At 42.2% G+C, this 8,839-nt stretch overlaps 1 pseudogene; it reads right to left on the reverse strand.

Annotated features, from left to right (window-relative positions):
* Positions 1-741: 741 nt before the first annotated feature.
* LOC108401248 (histone-lysine N-methyltransferase SETD2 pseudogene) lies at positions 742-7,210 on the reverse strand (annotated as a pseudogene).
* Between the last annotated feature and the right edge of the window lie 1,629 nt (positions 7,211-8,839).

Raw genomic sequence — 8,839 nt, forward strand, 5'->3', positions numbered from 1 at the left:
TCCTTTACAAATATAAATTTTAAAATAGATTTTAAAAACTGCATAACTTTGCTATTAAACCATTTTTTTTCTTTAATTGATTCTATTTTTTACATAAAATGCTCGGTAAAAATTGAATAAAGTAAAGTGATTTTAAGCAGTAAATCAATCTTATCAACATAGCACAAGGCTGGCTGAAACCACAAGGCAGCCTGCTTTGGAATACTTACACAATAGCAAATTAAACCTTGCAGGAAAACTTCTACTGTCCTTACAAAGTTTTCCTGTGATCCTAGCATGGAGAGGCTAAAAGCAAAAAGGAAAACAAAAACCAGGAAAAAACAAATTATTTTCAATATATTCACACTTAATATAAATTAAAATATAACACAGATCATCAGGGTAAGGGGTCATGGGGAGGGATGCACATGGATCTGTGCGTTGACAGCACTGCCAAGGAGACCCAGGTCTGAGAGTGGGGTCAGGCCTGGCCCAGGTCTTAGAGAAAAGAGTCTTCCACAAGCCCTCGCCTCTGCTGGCCTCTAACAACCATACCCCAAAAGCTCACGACCAGGGATCACTTGCTGTAGATGGAGCTCATTTTTGTGGCTTTCAGTTGAAATCTGCAGGTTTGAATTCCCCAGGGTGATGTGTCATCAGCAGCACAGCCCTGACAGTGGGGTGGGGCAGAGAGGACCCGCAGGACTTCTCCCCAGAGTCTGTCCCCCTTTTTCCCCCGTCCTCCCACCCTGGCCCCGTAAGTCACTCTAATTCAGTGGCCTCTTAGGGTTTGTAAACAGCCCCAAACTTCTGCATATACTTCTTAATGTACTCCTTGGTTTTGAGTTTCACATCCTCATTGCACTCCAGGTCCTCTGGGTTCCTACAGTACTTCAGCTCCTTATTCATGACGCCGTGAGTCAGCTTTCGAGCGAGGTGTTTGAAGTCTTCAGTTGTGGTAATTCTTCCCACTTTGCACTCAGGTTTCCAATAAGGGTTCAGGCACTGGACGATGAACTGGGACATCTCTTTTCTGAATACTTCTTTGCTTTTCTTAGCCAGCTCACTGGAAGTGTCTGCTTCTGCTGTTTTAGGCTTTTTTGAGGTCCTGATAGGTTTTCAGCATATGTTGGGGTTCCCAGGTCCATCTCAGCTCCATGCTCAAGACTGGTATTACGTCCTGGGCTTTCCCAAGTAGGAGGATCCCACTGAGTCTGCCTTGTGATCACAGGATAGTAATAAATCTTCCCTTCTGGATCTCGGGCTGTCTTCCAGTTGGGAGGTAAGACAATGGTTTTTGGTTTAGGAGGAGATGGGGGTGGCAGATCCAGAAGATTATTTGTCATAACCATCTCCGGTGGCTGGAAGGGCTGAGGCTGCCCTGGTGCAACTATTGTAGACACGGCCGCCGTTGGCTATGCCATTACTCCTTGTGGGTGAGCTGTGAAAATCTGTTGTCCCAGGTTGTATTGAAGACTTGGTTGGGCCTAACTCTGTACAATTGGTGGAGTTGTCTGTGAATAGGGTGATGTCACACCATAGACAGTTGGACAGGTCTGTCCTTGATAATATATGGTTGCTGGAGACTGTGCAGGAGAGTACTGCTGTTGTACACTGACAGACTGTTGGTTTGAATCCCAAACACTGTAATTGTGTCCCTGGACTGAGCCTGGGGCTGGCACTGGCAAGACGGCAACGCTGGAGTCTTGGTGTGCCACACCATCACTCTGGGCCACATACTGTGAACTGGAAACTTCCACGGGGGCTGTCACATGTGGCACCACTGGCACAGGTGGAGGGGCAGCAAGGGGTTCTGCAGAATGTCCTACTAAGGGCTGAGAATGATCATAAGGAGCAGGAGAACACACAGGGTCCATGCTAGGTGTGGGGAGGAGCACCTCTCCAGCATTAGGGATGCTGGGATACATAGGCCTGCATGGGATAACCTGGTAGGTAGCCAGCAAAGGGATGATGAGGGGCATTGTAGCCAAGAGAGTAACAGGACAATGGAGACGTCATTCCCAGGTTCTGCATCTCCTGCTGTTGTTTGTGAGCCTCCCGCTGAGCCACCTCTTGCTCAAACAATTTCTGACGCTCCTCTGTAGAAAGTTTACTGCGGTCTTTAATTTGTACTTTCTTTTTAGAAGTTAGCATGTCATATCTGTCATCTGGCCTTTTCGTTCCCCGCTCATAGGCAGAAGGTGGTGAGAGGGAGCCCCTTCGTTTCCTTTTCTCTTTATTTGGAATTTGCTTGTATGGGTCTCTCTCTCTTGACCTGTTAGGAGACTTTGGGGCAGCTGTTTTATCTCTGAAGCCAACAGCATCCCTTCCTCTTTCAGTTATTGTATTCTCCTTTTCACTTTGACCTTTCTTTGGAATTCCAACTGTCTTTCCAACTGTCCAGGAGCTTGGTGGCCAAATCGCTTATATCTACTGTTTTATCTGGCTCTTCCTGGCTCCTCTCACTTTCCACACCAGATACACCCTCCTCTTCATCTTGGGATGGTGTTTCCTCAGCAATAGGTTCTTCTAGTTTTGAGCCATTGCTCTCTTTAGGCTCTATTTCAGTGTCAGCCTCTGGTTCAGATGTGGGTAGCTTACTGGCCTCCACAGTGATTTCACTGTCAACTTTAGATTCAGGCAGTTGCTGTTACGTAGCTCTTCTGACTGTAACTCTTCCTCTTCTTCCACGGGGATGTTTTCTAACTGGTCAAGGTCCTCTTTGCCATCCTTGCCTTCTAGCTCACTGGTAGCATCAGAGATTGCACTGTCCATGCTATTTTCACTAACAATTTTAAGTCTACGAAACATGAGCTTCTTGGGGGTGTCTGTGTCAGCCTCTGTGCTCAGCTTGGTGGAAGGATCGGGTGTGTTGAGTGCTGTATGAGCACGTGATGTATTCTCACTAGAATACCCATTTGTTCACTCAACGGAGGGATGGCAGTCTTGGTCTGAGACCAACGTTGAATAATTGGAAGTACTTTGCTTTCTTCCAGCATATTTTTTGTAGGAATGGGTAAGTGTTCCAAAGTCTTTATAATCTCTTCTTGAAGCTTCTGGTTGCTTTCCTGGCCATCGCCTAGTTCTGCCATCCAGATCCACAACAAGGACAGCCCATAACGTTCCAGAAAAGACTTCAGGCAAGACTGTGAGTGTGTGTTCTGTATGAGCTTGAGACAGGTAAGTTTCTGCTCCAAAGTTTCAATTCTAACCATTAGCAGGGATAAGCTGAGCACCTGGTTTTTATCAGACAGGCCTTCCCCATTGTCCATCAGAGCTTCCAGCTCTGCATCCCCTGAATCCTTCTTACGAGATCATTCCTTCTTATGAGATTGTTCCTTCTTCACTTTTCCTCCTGCTGCTCTGATACTGACTCTGTTCTCTCTTCCCAGGTAAACCCAGCAATTAGCTGACCCACAGAAACATTTCTGAGCTTCTTTTCCATATCTTTGGAACTGATAGTCAAATGTTAACTCCGAGCCTGATGGAACCAGTTTGGCTGTAAAAAACCCAAACCTCAGTTGTCCATTCATAATCCATTTTTGAGCCTCACAGTTTGGTTCACAGCTGTGGTTCATGAACCAAGAGCAATTTCCTTTCTGAGTAGCATCTATTATCTCATCATTCTTCAGGGCCATGAAATAGGAGTGGATGTTTTTGTTTCATGCGTACTCCTTTACCTGGGCTTTAAACTCTTTACAATCAAGCACCTCACCACAATATTCCAGGACAAAGGGGTTTGAAGGAAGGTCTTTGGCAGCGCTCAAGCCCCAGCCTTTCTTTTCTGTGAGGATGACTTTCACATCGGCATGCTGTTTTCTCTGGAACAGTCTATTGGAACAATAATCTCCATTTGGACACCGAGAACATTCAATCATGAGGAGGCGATAAAGACAATCCTCCCCACACACTATTTCACCTTGAGCTCTTTCATCTTTAGAAAGAGGTGTATACTCACACTGCATTTGCTTAATATCTTCATGAAATTTATTCTTCTTTCTTTCTGTTAAATAAACATTTTCTTCACTCAAATCAAAGTGACAAGACATCTTCCCTTGCTTGGCACATTCCTTCCACCGCTGTGGGTCCCTGAAGTCCTCCATGACACAGGAAGGCCCAACCAGTGTTGTGTCTGGGGTTACTGCTGTCTCTCCTTGCTCTAATTCCACTCTTTCTTTCTTTCTGTCCTGAAGCATACCATCAATTTTAGAATCACTCTCCAATTCCTGCCTCCTTTTTTTAAGAGGCTCTCTATCTTTCATATAATTTTTTTCTAAGTTTCTTGAAAGATCTTTCTTTTCATTCACAGCTAAAGAGTCCGTAACGGAATTGCTGCTTATTTCAGATGCTTGCACTGACCCCTTATCCTTCTGAAGGGATAGGAAAAATTTACTGGACTGGCTTGAAAAGTGAGCTCCTCGTTGATCCCAATTCTCTTCCTCTTCATGGTCATCTGTTAAGGAATCAGGTACCTGACCCTGAATTCGATCATATACAACCCCAGTTCCAGGTGGTCTACCTGCTGACCTTGGATCCCAGTAGCCATTGCATTGTCAATAATTATGAGTCCCACCATATTGGTCTGTACTTGGCTCATACTTGTGCCCACTATAGGCTCCATAACTGCTGTCGGATTTTTTATGTGGTAGTAGGCTTTTCTTTTTGAGAGAAGTCCCACACCAAGTTTCTGAGCTTTTCTGATGAATGGAAGTCATCTACACGGGAGATTTCACAAGACGAAGAAAAACTCAACTCTGTTTTTCCCAGTCTACAATCTGGCCTATAAGAGAACAAGGTCTGATGCTGAGATTTGTTTGTGACATCTTCAGAATCATCTCAAGAATGAACTGGCAGCTCTCCTTATTGCCTAGAAACCATGTTGGCTTCCATTGTTTCCTCAAAATTTGGATGACCTGGAAGATCAGATTTCACATCTGCATAACTTGTACTATCAACTCCATCACTTTGAGGATGAGCAATTTCAGGTAAGTGGTTATCTATGTGTTTTCTTCTGGGCTGTGTAAAAGAAATTTCTGGATTCTTCTCTGTTCCTTTATGAAAGAAGAACTTCTCAGTTCGAGGACAGGCTTTACTTGCCATACGCCCATATTTTTTCTCACATGAATGTCTCCTTGACTGCAATCTCTCATCTTCCCAGTGGTCAGAATAGTGTCTATAACTTTGAGTGCTCCGAGAAGAACAAGGATTTGTTTCTTCCATAGGCAAAGTAGAATTCTTTGGCACAACCACAACAGACTCAAGACAGTTTCTTGAAACACTGCTATCATCAGAATCTGTGACTTCTGAATCACTTTCATCACCTGAACTTTCAGAAGAACCAGAATAATCTTCATGGACAGTAGACACAATCTCTGAGGCATGACCACTACTGTCACATTTAAAGGTATATGTTACACCATTGTGGTCTTCCATGGTTAAATTCAAATCATAAGAAGAATATAAAAATTCAGAATCATCAGAAATATGTGTATGTCCTCTTACTTCTTCTTCATCTAAAGACATTTCTGATCTTCCTCTTTTACCAGGCACTCTGGAACTCCCTTCTTCTTGAGCCGTTTGCACACATTTTCCAGATAGCCCACTCTCATGCCTGTTTTCCCAGGAAGCAAATCCCCTTCCTGAATCAGGAAGGCCACTACCTAATTCTACTGTTTCTTTCTCTGCATACTTTAAAAACATTGTGATTTTACTTTTCAGAATAGGATCCTGAATTGGAGATATGCTCTCTCCACACTGCAAGAGATTTAAACTGTCGACTTTTACTCCTGGTGGAAGGCTCTGAAGACATGAAGCAATACCTAAACTCCCTACAGGTTGATATAAATCATCAAAATGATTAACACAAGTTGAACTAGCATTACTGAAACTCTGCTTATATTCTTCAAATGCGAAGTTTGAGTTATCTGTCACATTCCTATTATCACATGTAACTGCTTTTGATTTCAAATGTACAGTCATAAAGCTATTTGCAGAAATCTTTGTAACTGAAAGCTCAATATTTTCAGCTTCAGAATGACACAAAGGATGACTGTTGTCACTTGGAGTACAGTATGTATCTGAATCTTTGGTTTTACAGCAAGAAACTCTCATTCAACTGATTCTTTAACTACTGTTTTTGAATAATCTAGTCATAAGTGGCAAAGACATGAGTTTATTTTGGTGTGACGACACCAGAGGTTTTGTTTCTCTAAATGGGCTTTCTGATTTATTATGCTCCATGCTAGTATCATTCAAGTCTTTTTCTTTACATCTATTAATATTCTGAAATCCATTTGATGAAAGCATGCATGCTTTGATGAAACAAGATACCACAGATCCAGTCACAGTATCATCAGAAGACATCAAAACTGTGTCAGTTTTAGAAGTGTAAAATGTTGCCAAATCAGATTCTGCCCCAGGAGATCCATTTATATTTAATTCTATGGGACAATAAGTCCTTAACTGATCATTCTTCATTTTAGATAAAGAGTCGCATTCCTTAATATGATCATGGCTATCATGTTCTACAAATTCAGAGTTTAAAATAGGTGACTCATCTAGCTTTTTTAAAGTAGGTGAATCATTTAATTGATTTAATGGAGATGCAGACCCAGTTTTTTCTCTTTCAGGAATTTTCCTTATTCTTAATTCACTACCTGTTGAACAAGGAGTCTGTAAGCTAAAAGAATGAGAGTGTTTGGCTTCCTCATTTAATTCTGTACAACACAAAGAATTTTTAAATTTATCAGATTTGAGTATTGGTTTTGAAGTGGCATATTTGTAACAGGAAGCACTATTCTCATGCTTTGAATATGATGAGTCCCATCCGAATCCCAGTTCATTATGGGGAGAAAAACATCTTTTCATTGCTCCACTTTCTGAAGTCCTTTTGGATTCTCTGTCTAATTTTGAAGAATTCTTCCCTCTTTTCTCCATCTTTAAGTAAGAGGACTCAGTTTTGCAGTCCCGATCAAATTTAGAATAGGATGACAATGTCCTTAGGTCTCTGTAAGAGGAAGAATGAGTTGAGGTGCTCCTCGAGTATGTCTTCTTATCCTCATCTTCTGAGTCAGAACTGTCTTGTGCCCTATTATCTGTATATGGCTGAGAATAGCATGCCCTCTCTCGATAAGGGGAACTCCTCTGGTAACGACGTTCAGAGTCATAGTAATGGGATCGTTCTGACCAGGAATAGGATAAACTACTTCCGGAGCCTCTGTCAGATCTAGAACGAGATTTACTCTGCCTTTGCTCTCTCTCTGATCTACATTGAGAAGATAAACATACTGAGTATCTCAAGTTTTGAGTACCTAAAATATCATCCCTCTCTATTTTAGATTGTGACGATTTTCCTAAATCCTCACTTTTTAACGGTGCTAAGCTCTTTTTTGAATCTTTTTCCTTTTCAATGCTTGAAAATTTTAAATCATGTGATCTTTGACTTGAGGAAGTCCATACAGAATCTTCATCAGATTCTGAACCAAGAAAGGTACCTTCAGATTGTGAGGATTTCTTCTTAGAACCTGTTTTTTAGAGCCCAAATTACTCCTACAACTATCTGGTATTTCTTCCTAATTCCCAATCTGGGAATCTTCTTTTTGTGAAGAAATATTTGCTTGCTCATTCAACTTTTCAGTTATGTGCACTTCTGAACTATTAGATACTGTGTCCTGTTTAGTGTTCACTTGGGAAGATTCTGATACAATTTTAACCAGTGGTTCTTTCAGGCTTCTAACTGCTACATTTCCTGGTGCTGTCATCATAACTGTTACTGGTATGTATGGCAAGGCCACTGGCTCTGTTACTGGTCCTGGTGGTGAGGGTGTTGTGGCTTGGGGAGGCAGAGGTGGTGGAGGTGGAGATGAGGGTGGTGAGTCTACAGTTGTTGATTTTGCTATGACTGCTAGTAATGGAATTATGCAAGAAGGTGAAGATGCCACTGTTTTGGTAGTAGTCAGCAATGGCCTGGATGTTACATGAAGCAAATGTTTCTTAAAATGAATTCTGCCCAACTCTACTCTTGATTTTGGTGGGGAATATTCTTCTGTAGTAGATAAGGTATCTCCAATGTCCATTTTAATTTTAGGAGTCAAGTCTACTTGAGGTACAGCTGGGGAGTTTGGAGGATCATTTTGCTTGTCATTGCCAAGTGCTGTCAGAAACCTGTTCTGCAAAGTTTTCTTGGTAAGGCTGAAGCTGAATGACACCTTCTGTCGGCCCTGTTCCTCCAAATTAACTTTTGTCTTGGTACCTTTGGGCAAAAACCAACTAGAAGCAACATCTTTGAACACTGGTCCTTTGATGAAACCTGTTTTCTGCACATTTTCATTCTTTGCCTCATTTTCTTTTGGGGGTCAGGTGCTTGGGGTCGTAGAAGTCCCCCATCTTTGCAGGCATTGACGTGAGCCCCCTCCCCACAGCAGGGAGATGCAAGGGAGGGGAGGGGAGAGAAGCAGGCTGCTGGTCCAGCGCACGACCCGCCAAACCATTTTTAAATCATACCACAATGTAATGTAAAGCCATAACCTGTGCTTTTGTTACCTCATCTGCAACGGGTTAAACTGCATTAATTTAGGGTTTCTTCCAAGTCTTCAAGTGCTAAGAACCAGAGGTCTGTAATGATGGACACTCAGGAAATATTAAAGAAGATGGAGTTGGAAAATACACACTGGGACTTACCAAATCACTGAAAAATAACTATCAAAAAGCAGACTCAAAAGACAACTATGATAGTGTTTAGAGGTTGGCAGAAAGTTTCCCTTTGAAAGCTATTATACATGAAAGTGTTCAATTGGAGGGGTGGAGCCAAGATGGCGGCGTTAGTAGTTCAGTTGAAATCTCCTCCCAAAAACATATGTTT

This window comes from Manis javanica, chromosome 9, assembly GCF_040802235.1.
Source record: "Manis javanica isolate MJ-LG chromosome 9, MJ_LKY, whole genome shotgun sequence".
Taxonomy (NCBI): domain Eukaryota; kingdom Metazoa; phylum Chordata; class Mammalia; order Pholidota; family Manidae; genus Manis; species Manis javanica.